We start from the raw sequence: 12,550 nt of genomic DNA, 5'->3' as shown, positions 1-12,550 counted from the left end.
CCTCCCCGAGAATCCTTACTGGTGATTGGCTGGCAGTGACTGGCCAGCCAATCCAAGAACAGAGGAGGGAGAACTGTCTCCAAATACTCAGCAGCAAGGAGCCTGGGCTAATTTTCTGTCAGATAACGTGCCAGTGAAACTTTTATTCCGGCGCCCCCAATCTGTCACACTCATGGGCGCCCCGTTCAGCAGAACCGGCTGAACGGGGCAAGAAACGGCCCTGTCTATTTCCATCCCCCTGTAATATGTATTCTCCTGCACCACAGTCTTTCTAATTAGTGCTTCCCCTTTAACTAGAGCCACTTTGTGCTTGCCCCCTGAAGTTATTGCTGCTCTGCATCTTGTCTTCCTGTAATCAGCGCCCTTGTAATAGGCTTTCATCAGGTAACACAAGCGAACTGCTGGGCCAATCAGGAAAGGATCCCTCTGCACCTCCACCTCTGGCCACCCACTGCTCAGCTCCGTAACTGTTGCCGATGGTTATCAGCCTGCTCCCCTTCCATGGCTTCTTATAGCATACTGTATTGGGGCCAATCACTGCGCTTGCTCAGTAGCAGTGACCTATGATAGGTCACTGCTACTAAACAAGTACAGTGATTGTAGCCAATGACGGAGCTGTGGTCCTGCCCGTGAGACTATCAGCACCTGTTGCAGAGCAGCGGATGGCCATGACTGGCGAAGATACGGAGGAATCCTTCCCTGATTGGCCCGGCTGCTCACTTGTGCTATCTTATGGGTGCCTGCAGTAATACACTGCGGAAATATGCCATAAGCTAGCCATGGAAGGGGAGCAGTCTGAAAACTTCACCACACTTAAAATCCATGTAGGCTGTGTATAGAGACAAGCTATGTAAGGCTGACCTGAGCTTTGCAGAGGTGGTGACACCGCAGGACATGGCTCATGAGGAGTTTGCTGCAGAGCTGCCCTGTACTGAGCTTCAAATTGTATTATTCAGACCATTAGACACAACAACTTTTACCCCCAATTTTGGGGGAGAAAAAAGTGCATCTTATGGTCTGAAAAATACGGTAGTCAGTGTTTCACTCTGATTTAAATTCTTAAATTTATCAGTGATGCTGGCATTTTTCTTCTGGCAAGGTGAATCACTGTGGGACTTTTCCCCATCTGGGTAGTGAGCAATACAATATAATACAATAACATTTGTAAACTGCTTTTCTCCCATAGAACTCAAAGCGCAGGAACATCAGATCAACTCCCAAAGTGCTCTGGTGAATAAGGCTCCCTGGTGAATCAGATGCTCCCTATGCTATATTGAATTTATCAGTTGGCACTGCCTAGACCTGTGAAACACGTTTCCTGTGCTAAATAAAATATTTTACTAATACAAACATTTTTGTCATTGAGGTAAGCTACCTCGTTTCCCTTTTCGTTTTTAAACTGCTTTTAAAAGCTTTTATCCACCAGGGTGCCTATTTTCCTGTATTGTGCATATTACACACCCGTACATACCCTGTTCGAGGGGTGGTGACAGAACGGTGGATTTCTGTCCCCCCTTTTTCCAAGGAGAGCGACCGCATCCAGGTCCGTAAGGGCCACCCCGAGTGTAGTCGGGTTTATGGTCTCCACCTGCTTCCTGTGGTCAGTTGCCCCCTGCAACCCTCCTTTGTGAGTAGTATCCTTCTTTATTATTTTTACATTCAAGTGTAACATATCACACTATTGGGCTCCCGTTTTTGCCTCCTGTGTCTTTTCCTACAAGGTGCCAAGACAACCCCAATTATCTGGTGAAGAAGACTGTGACAGCAGCGCCTAAGCTTAACATTACTAGGAGGGCGAGATTACATAACAATTTATAACAATATATAGATAAATAAGCATTACTGATGCTGAATTCAGGATAATTAAGATAAAATTGGTATCCCCAATAATTTTTTATGTTCAGTTGTTACAGGTCTTGTTTAACCACTATCCCTCCCCCAAGATGAGTAACTACGTCCCTGAAAAATGACATAACTTCTTGCAGGGGCGTAGCTATCACGTCCCTCCCCGCCAGCATTACCGCTCCCCCCCCCCCGCGCCCCCACCGTGCTCATTACCGCTGCCGATCGTTAGTCACTAGATCAATGAATGGGAACACAGTCCCCGCGTGGATAACCGCAGCTATCTATGAGACGGGCCGTCATTCACAAAGTCCATCCACGCAGTGCTTCCCGTTTGCGTAGTAATACTACGCATACGGAAGACACCTGCGAGGACATCTTGTGGCCAAATAGTAAAATTACATCTGCATTTTTTTTTTCAATAAAGGACCTATTTTTACCTTATTTTTACTTTTTAAATTAACCACTGACCTCCCGCAGTCCCCAATAGTTAGCAAATTGTTTAAAATAAATATATATATATATATATATATATATATATATTTACAAATAAAAAAATACATTAATAGTTACCTTAGGGCCCATTTACATTTAATCAGTTGGTGTGCGTTAGTGTGCATTAGTAATGCATTGGTACGCGTTAGTACCCATTTTTCCATAGCAGTGCATTGTGAAAAAGGGTGCCTATTTTCCTGTATTGTGCATATTACACACCCGTACATACCCTGTTCGAGGGGTGGTGACAGAACGGTGGATTTCTGTCCCCCCTTTTTCCAAGGAGAGCGACCGCATCCAGGTCCGTAAGGGCCACCCCGAGTGTAGTCGGGTTTATGGTCTCCACCTGCTTCCTGTGGTCAGTTGCCCCCTGCAACCCTCCTTTGTGAGTAGTATCCTTCTTTATTATTTTTACATTCAAGTGTAACATATCACACTATTGGGCTCCCGTTTTTGCCTCCTGTGTCTTTTCCTACAAGGTGCCAAGACAACCCCAATTATCTGGTGAAGAAGACTGTGACAGCAGCGCCTAAGCTTAACATTACTAGGAGGGCGAGATTACATAACAATTTATAACAATATATAGATAAATAAGCATTACTGATGCTGAATTCAGGATAATTAAGATAAAATTGGTATCCCCAATAATTTTTTATGTTCAGTTGTTACAGGTCTTGTTTAACCACTATCCCTCCCCCAAGATGAGTAACTACGTCCCTGAAAAATGACATAACTTCTTGCAGGGGCGTAGCTATCACGTCCCTCCCCGCCAGCATTACCGCTCCCCCCCCCCCGCGCCCCCACCGTGCTCATTACCGCTGCCGATCGTTAGTCACTAGATCAATGAATGGGAACACAGTCCCCGCGTGGATAACCGCAGCTATCTATGAGACGGGCCGTCATTCACAAAGTCCATCCACGCAGTGCTTCCCGTTTGCGTAGTAATACTACGCATACGGAAGACACCTGCGAGGACATCTTGTGGCCAAATAGTAAAATTACATCTGCATTTTTTTTTTCAATAAAGGACCTATTTTTACCTTATTTTTACTTTTTAAATTAACCACTGACCTCCCGCAGTCCCCAATAGTTAGCAAATTGTTTAAAATAAATATATATATATATATATATATATATATATATATATTTACAAATAAAAAAATACATTAATAGTTACCTTAGGGCCCATTTACATTTAATCAGTTGGTGTGCGTTAGTGTGCATTAGTAATGCATTGGTACGCGTTAGTACCCATTTTTCCATAGCAGTGCATTGTGAAAAAGATTTAAGTTAAAACACGTTAAGTGTAAACTGTGCCATAGGAAAACATGGGCATTACTTTGAAAATCAGTTTTCTTTCAGTTATAACTGAGAGCAACTGATTAAGTGTATAAGGGCCCTTAGGGACTGGACTTTTTTTTTAATATGTATGTCAAGAGGGTATATTACTATTAATTTATAAATTATGGGCTTGTAGTCGGGGATGGACACAAAACTGAAAAAAGCACCTTTATTTCCAAATGAAATATTGGCGCCATACATTGTAGTAGGGAAACATTTTAAACGTTGCAATAACCGGGACAAATGGGCAAATTAATCATGTATTATTTTAAAACTATAATGGTCGAAAACTGAGAAATAATGATTTTTTTTTCAATTTTTTTCTTCTGTTTACTGCTAAAACACTTTTGGAATAAAATAATTCTTAGCAAAAAGTACCCCTAAAGAAATCCTAATTGGTGGTGAAAAAAACAAGATATAGATTGTTTTGTTGTGAGAAGTAGTAATAAAGTTATAGGCAAATAAATGGAAGGATCGCTGACAGGTGAAACTTGCTCTGTTTTTTTTAAGGGGAAAACCCCTTTGAGGTGAAGTGGTTAAGCTAGCACAGATGATCAAATAAATGTGGGATAAAAATATAGTATATTTGTATTACTTATAAGATGGTAGCAGCCATACTTTTTCAGGTTGTATTAGTACCATGGATAGAGCAAGCTGCTCCACTGTAACTAATGTAATTAGGGTTGCTAAGGCTTTCACTATTGCCTTAAAACTAGAGTTTCAAATATACCTACACTCGAAGATGGAAAGTTTTGTTGTGTCTGGGAATTAGATAAAATATTTTTTTTAAATCTTAGATTCAGTAGTACTTTGAAATATAGTTTAGCTTTTAGAAACTTTAATGGAAAAATTAATTACTTTCAGCTGGAAAGCTAATTGTGCATTTTCTTCAAGTTTTCCATGGCAAATATATTAAGTTCTTTGTATGCTATGCGAAACTCTCCAGGGCATGTCATTTCTCATAAATAGTAAATCTCCTGCCCATAAAGAATTGAGTCAGTAGTTTCCTTGTAATTTATAACACTTAATTTCTAATCTCTGTTGTTCATAATTTCTGGCTACTTCTTGCATGAGTAAAACAAATGTCTTTTAGCAGCAAGTATCAGAAGCTTATTTAATAAATACAGTTCATTTTGTCATTATTTATATAACAGACAACAGAAATAGAGCATGATTGGGTTCAGATGGTCAATTACCCTGTCCATTTTGGCATTTTTGTAGAAGCTAATTATACAGTTAGGGAATCTGGATGAATTCCTGCTTTCTAGATCAATGGCTGTCAGCACTAAACTACAGAAAGCCACAGTGTTTTGGAACCACAGAAAAAAACAGCACAACTGTAAAAGTAAAGACTGTAGCCTTTAAAGCAAACCTAAAGCGAAAAAAAACATATGATATATGGAATTCCATGTGTAGTGCAGATAATGTATAGAACATTAGTAGCAAAGAAAAAAGTCTCATGTTTATTTTTAGGTATATAGCTTTTTTTTTATAACATTGCGTCATTCTGTCATATTTGCAGTTTACAAACCCCACTCTGTATTTTAAACTATAAAACCTTATCTTATCTAGGGATGGTCGGAAATGTAAATTTCCGATTCCACAGAAATTCTGATCTCCGCCAATGCCGGTTACCGACTCCACGGATTTCCGATCGTTTTTCCAATTTCCGAGCAGGTTTTTTTTGGGGGGGGGGGGGTGTCATTTTTTGCATTCTTTGATTGGCCAAATACTTCCAAGTTGACTCTGCATTCTCTGATTGGTCCAGTCATTCCGAGTTCTGCGATTGGCCTAAAATTACCGAGTTGTGGTAATGCAGTATTTCTACATAAATCCGATTTCCGAGTTCGGATTTCCAATTTCTGAGTAGTGTGTTTCTGTCATTTTTTGCCTTCTCTGATTGGCCAAATACTTCCAAGTTGTTTCTGCATTCTCTGAATGGTCCATTGATTGTGAGTTCTGTAATTGGGCTAAAAATACTGAATTGCAGTAATGCAGTTTTTGTGCAGAAATCTGATTTCCGAGTTCCGATCGGAAATTCGGATTTCCTATCGGACATTCAGAAATTTCAATTCCGCAAAATCTGAATGAGCATCCCTAATCTTAGTCAGTCTCTCACTGTCTCTTGGTTGTTTAAGTGCTTCAAAAAACAGAACTGTCTTCCACTCAGGTGGGTTGATGGGCTCAGAGAAGCTCTTTTGCATAGATAACAACTGACGTTTCTTAACTCTTCCTGTACTGGAAAACAATATGAGACTCTTTTCTTTGCTATGAATGTTCTATTCCTTAGCTGTACTACACGTAGAATTCATTATCAAGTTTATTTTTGCTTCAGGTTCGCTTAAAAATAATGAACTTGCAGTTTTTCTTGCACAGTTGCAAGTAACATTCATTCATAAAGAGTAATTTAAAAGCCCATTACCAGGATACTTCCTCATCTCTTACCTAAAAGACTGAGGTCTCATCCAGGGGCGGCGCCAGGGGGGTGCTTGGGGGTGCTCGAGCACCCCCTAGAATTGTCCAAGCACCCCCAAAGCACCCCCTGGAGTGAACTGACTTCAGGCGTCTAAAAGACGCCAAGTCAGTTCACACACCGGCAGCACGGAGCAGCAGGCAGGGCTACGGTAAGATGGCCGCCCGGAGCCCTGTTCTGCAGACTTCGGGCGGCCATTTTCCCGTAGCCCTGCTCTCTGCATGCAGGCAGGAAGTCTCGTGGTGACGTCGGGAAGGAAGAGGATCGTGGGCGCGCGGGCGCTGCGCGCCACAATGAGGTCGGGACTCGGGACAGGAGGTCGGGAAAGAAGGTCTTCTGGCTGTAGGTGAGTAAATGGGTTTTTCTTTTCTTTTTCAGGTGATGCGGATTGTGCATATTGGGGTCATATCTGCTACGGATTGTGCATATTGGGGTCATATCTGCTACGGATTGTGCATATTGGGGTCATATCTGCTACGGATTGTGCATATTGGGGCGATATCTGCTACCGATTGTGCATATTGGGGTCATTTCTGCTACCGATTGTTCATATTGGGACCATATCTGCCACCGATTGTGCATATTGGGACCATATCTGCCACCGATTGTGCATATTGGGACCATATCTGCCACCGATTGTGCATATTGGGACCATATCTGCTACCGATTGTGCATATTGGGGTCATATCTGCTACGGATTGTGCATATTGGGGCGATATCTGCTACGGATTGTGCATATTGGGGCGATATCTGCTACCGATTGTGCATATTGGGACCATATCTGCCACCGATTGTGCATATTGGGACCATATCTGCCACCGATTGTGCATATTGGGACCATATCTGCCACCGATTGTGCATATTGGGACCATATCTGCCACCGATTGTGCATATTGGGACCATATCTGCCACCGATTGTGCATATTGGGACCATATCTGCTACCGATTGTGCATATTGGGACCATATCTGCTACCGATTGTGCATATTGGGACCATATCTGCTACCGATTGTGCATATTGGGGCCATATCTGATAACGATTGTGCATATTGGGGCCATATCTGATAACGATTGTGCATATTGGGGCCATATCTGATAACGATTGTGCATATTGGGGTCATATCTGATAACGATTGTGCATATTGGGGCTATATCTGATAACGATTGTGCATATTGGGGCCATATCTGATAACGATTGTGCATATTGGGGCCATATCTGATAACGATTGTGCATATTGGGGCCATATCTGATAACGATTGTGCATATTGGGGCCATATCTGATAACGATTGTGCATATTGGGGCCATATCTGATAACGATTGTGCATATTGGGGCCATATCTGATAACGATTGTGCATATTGGGGCCATATCTGATAACGATTGTGCATATTGGGGCCATATCTGATAACGATTGTGCATATTGGGGTCATTGGACGTGTTTTTTGTTAAAATCTGCTCACATTACGTGTATTTTCTTGAGAAAACCTGCACAATTATGTGAATTTTCTGGGAAAAGGGTCACCAAAACTTGGGCCCTCTGTCTTTGCGTTGCACTTTTAAAGGGAACCCGAGGTGAGAATAATATTGAGGCTGCCATATTTATCTCCCTTTAAGCAATACCAGTTGCCTGGCTGCCGTGCTGGTCCTCTGCCTCTTATTCTTTCAACCATAGACCCTGAACAAGCATGCAGCAGGTCAGGGGTTTCTGACAATATTGTCAGAACTGACAAGATTAGCTGCATGGCTTGTTTCTGGTGTAATGCAGTTCACTACTACAGCCAAATAGATCAGCAGGGCTGCCAGGCAACTAGTATTGTTTAAAAGGAAATAAATATGGCAGCCACCATATCACTCTCACCCTGGGTTCACTTTAAATTACAGTTAGCCCCGCCCTCATCCGGTCATGACCACGCCCATTTTTTCGCCGCGGCGCTTCGCGCGCCGCAGGTTGTAGCCACACCCATTTTTGGCGCGGCGCGCTTCGCGCGCCGCAGGTCGTCAGCTCCCCCGGAAATTGGTCCAGCACCTGCATAGCACCCCCTAAAAAAATTTCCTGGAGCCGCCACTGGTCTCATCCCAAACTACTCTCATTGTCATTCACAAGGTCCTCCTCAGCTTCCGGGATCACCTTCAGGGCCATCAAGCAGACTATACCTCTCCCCATACCAGCCTCAGATGTAGTCTGTCTAGACACTGCCCCCATTCCTGAACCCCTCCTGCCTCCTGCTTGTATTGTCACCGCTATGGAAGTGCCTGTATCTTTTCTGCTGCTTGACATTGCCGACTTCCACTTCCCCCAGTAGCTGCATGTTCATCCTATGCATGGATGAACCATGCCTAGGGCAAACCATAAGTACCCAAAACTCTGGCAGACCTGCAAAGAGAGCTATAAGACAGAAATAAGCAAAAAGAGTACCAAGACACAGAGAAGCAAAGAGGGTACCAGGACACAAATGCCACCACTCTGAAAGGTGAGCAGCAGGGGACATACTGACATGCCTGCAATGCGGTATCTCACGTTAAATTGTATTCTTGCTCCAATACATTTTATCCTATTGAAGATTAAATGCTTGCTTCATGGCATTGATCTAGATTATCATGTATATCTGAAGACAGGAATTTCAGTACCAAGTTCAATTCAAGAATAGGGCACTAGTGCTGGTGGGAAAAAGTTTATATTTTCTTCTTGGATCACCTCCTCCCCATTTGTCACATTTCCACTGCCATCAGGTGTGCCTCATCCTCTTCTATAAACCTGTCCTTGCCTGCTCCCCAACTTCATGTGTGCTGTGTTCCTAGCTCATCCCCACTACCATGTGTATAAACACCCACCCTCCGCATGCTTGCCAAGAATGCCATCTAGGAATGACTCCGCACCCTGGCACTATAGTATTTCTGCTCTAGAGTTGTGCCAGGACATAGAAGGGCGTCACAAAGAGACCCTGATAATTGTAATTGGTGGAATTAGAAGTAGGGGACAGAAACTAAGGCAGCTACTATTTTTGTTTTGTTTTTGTAGAATTTCACCATAAACCAGAAAAAACGTTTGGAAAGGAAATAAAGGCAGTTCACACTTACAAACAAAATTGTCTCCATGTACAAATTATAGATTACTTATTTTGTTGTCACGTGTGACAGTATTCTATAAACTGTTGGTAGTAGTATAAAACAAACAGAAACCATGTTCAAAACAACCAAAAAATGTAGTTTATAGAATGGGCCCGATCCAATTAACTTTTTCTCCTAAGTCTTTTCTTAGGTGATATTTTCACATCTTATCAATAAAATGTCTTTTAAACCACCAGCAAGCAAAAGAATACCTGGAATAATTTTGACAATACTTTTTCCCCTACTTTTTGGTACTTTTTCAACTGTAGAGTGCTGAAAAGTAAACTTAAACAGAAGATAAAAATGATCTCCTCTGAGAAAACTTAAGAAAACTGAGAAAAAGTAAATTGAACTAAGCCCTATATTTCCAAATCCAGAGTTGCCCAAAATTAAATAATGTATCCATGTTTCCCTATGTATAACACACGACTCAACTTACAAACAAATTGACCTTACTAACTCCCGTAATGTAACCTGATTGTAAGTAGGGGACTGCCTGCAATGTGGACCTATATTTGCTTTGTTACTGATGATGTACAGCTTCACAGTAATGGGCCTGATACTGAGAGCAGCAAAAAAAAACATTTATCTGACTGAATCAAACTTTCTAATAGGGCATCTGTGCAACCAGGATCTGTGTCCTCTGACACTTTAGCAATAATTTAATCCAAAATTTCATACAGCGCTCAGATGCCAACAACAATAATAGGATTTATATAGACATATTCAATGTCCACACCAATATGGTGTATACTCCGGATAAACAATGTGTGTCACCCAGTTCCTGAGACTATGGGTGCACTCCTAAAAAAAAGGCTTGAGTAAATCCTTCAATATAGCTATAGTCTCTGTGCCAGGTCAGCGCTTCAAACCATATATACACTCTGTGGAAATTGCACCACCACCGGGAACACCCTAAAGGATCCACACTCACCAATACTGGTGGGCCAGATATTATAGTGGCCTTATTGCGCCTCTGGGGTATTTTCAAGGCTCCCCACACCCTATGCCTGGTCTCTCCCAATCCAATTTTCCTTTTTATCTTCTTAGAGCAAGTTATACCTCAATGCAAACAAACACTATCATTGCGCAGATATCAGTTCTAAAATGACATTTTATTAAAAGGTTCCACTCACATGCCATCAGCTGTAGGTAAGCCTGTGGAGTATTGGAACGGGCTCCACCCCATGCGGCCTCCTGGGCTGGCCGCCGTATCGATGTCACTGGGGTCTCGCTCGCTCCCTCACACCACCACGTCCCACGCTCCGGCATATGTGGCTCCTCCCTATCGATTTCGTCATAAATGACTCATTCAGGGGATGGAGCCCCCATGCGGATATCCTGTATGTATACCAATCGGCTCCTCCCCGCCCTCTACGTCAGGCCGCCACCCGCGCATGCGTGCCCCATGCGTTCCTCCCATCGCGTCATGCGTACATGTTTGGAGAGAATTATGACAAGATATTGGGGAATCCTGTTGGAGGATCCCACTTTAAGGAAATTACTGCCAGATAAACCAAAAAATGATATATACTGTAGAAGAGCAAATAACATGAAGAATATGTTGGCTCCTAGTTGTCTGAACCCACCCCAAATATCCAGAATGGCACCATGGCAGAGAAAGGGATTTTTCCCATGTGGGGGGTGTTTTTCTTGTAGGGGAGCCAAAGGGGTGAGAACATATTGTTTTGTGTCCTTTCATAATGGCAGATCTTTTAAAATTGAGCAGAACATAACCTGTCACACCAAGGGGGTAGTGTACTTACTTTGGTGTGAATGTGGAAAACAGTACATAGGTCGCACCAAAAGGGAACTGACTGAACGAATTGCTGAACATGTCAGAAATATAAGAAAGGGGGTCAGAGGACATAGTGTCTCTGAGCACTTCAGGAGAGCGCATGACAGGGAACCAAGTGCGCTTAACTTTTGTGCTATTGAAAAGGTGAGTATACCATGGAGGGGGGGGGGGGAACAGGATTAGGCTCATATCCAGAAAAAAGATGGAGTGGATTTTTAAAATGGAAACTATGCAACCAAAGGGTCTAAATGTAGAGGTGGATCTGAATTGTTTTATTGATGAGAGTTGAGGGATTACCATAACCTTTAACCAATAAGGTGCAGAGGTAATATTGATAACCAACATTATTAACCAATAAGGTGCAGAGGGAATAGGGATCATTTATGGGATGAGCATGGATCATTAGGTTAGGTGGGGGTGGAAATGAAAAATGCTGGACATATGGATAGACATATGTAATTTTGATAGCCATAAAAGAAGACATTAAATTTAAATACATGGCCTTGATTGACAAAATGTTATGGGATAGTGGCATGTAATTTACCATGATGTAAGAGCCTGTGGAGAAGTGGATACTCCACTCTTAGGGGGATATTAGATCGTATGTGATAGTCATGTGAAAGTAGCGATGAAATATAAAGTGCAATAATAATGTATAATGTACATGTTAATATGTATAGGCTGTACGAGTATAAGATGTGGGGGATTTATAATGTATGAGTCCTAAACAGTGATTTTTAAAATGTTTTAAATATTAATAAGGTTGTCCGGGGAGGACATGTTTTAATAAAGTTGGATAGGAGGTTGCAGACTCCCGGGCTCCGGAACGCACTGTGAAACGCAAGAGGCGTGCGGGACGCCAGGGACGCAGGCCGACCAGTACGCGTGACATGTCCGCATGACGCGATGACATGTACGCATGACGCGATGGGAGGAACGCATGGGGCACGCATGCGCGGGTAGCGGCCTGACGTAGAGGGCGGGGAGGAGCCGATTGGTATACATACAGGATCTCCGCATGGTGGCTCCATCCCCTGAATGAGTCATTTATGACGAAATCGATAGGGAGGAGCCACATGCGGAAGTAACATACGCCGGAGCGTGGGACGTGGTGGTGTGAGAGAGCGAGCGAGACCCCAGTGACATCGATACGGCGGCCAGCCCAGGAGGCCGCACGGGGTGGAGCCCGTTCCAATACTCCACAGGCTTACCTACAGCTGATGGCATGTGAGTGGAACCTTTTAATAAAATGTCATTTTAGAACTGATATCTGCACAATGATAGCGTTTGTTTGCATTGAGGTATAACTTGCTCTAAGAAGATAAAAAGGAAAATTGGATTGGGAGAGACCAGGCATAGGGTGTGGGGAGCCTTGAAAATACCCCAGAGGCGCAATAAGGCCACTATAATATCTGGCCCACCAGTATTGGTGAGTGTGGATCCTTTAGGGTGTTCCCGGTGGTGGTGCAATTTCCACAGAGTGTATATATGGT

This window comes from Hyperolius riggenbachi, chromosome 5 (genome assembly GCF_040937935.1).
Source record: "Hyperolius riggenbachi isolate aHypRig1 chromosome 5, aHypRig1.pri, whole genome shotgun sequence".
Classification (NCBI taxonomy): Eukaryota; Metazoa; Chordata; class Amphibia; order Anura; family Hyperoliidae; genus Hyperolius; species Hyperolius riggenbachi.
The sequence above is the reverse complement of the archived record's forward strand: the minus strand, read 5'-3'. Positions refer to the sequence as shown.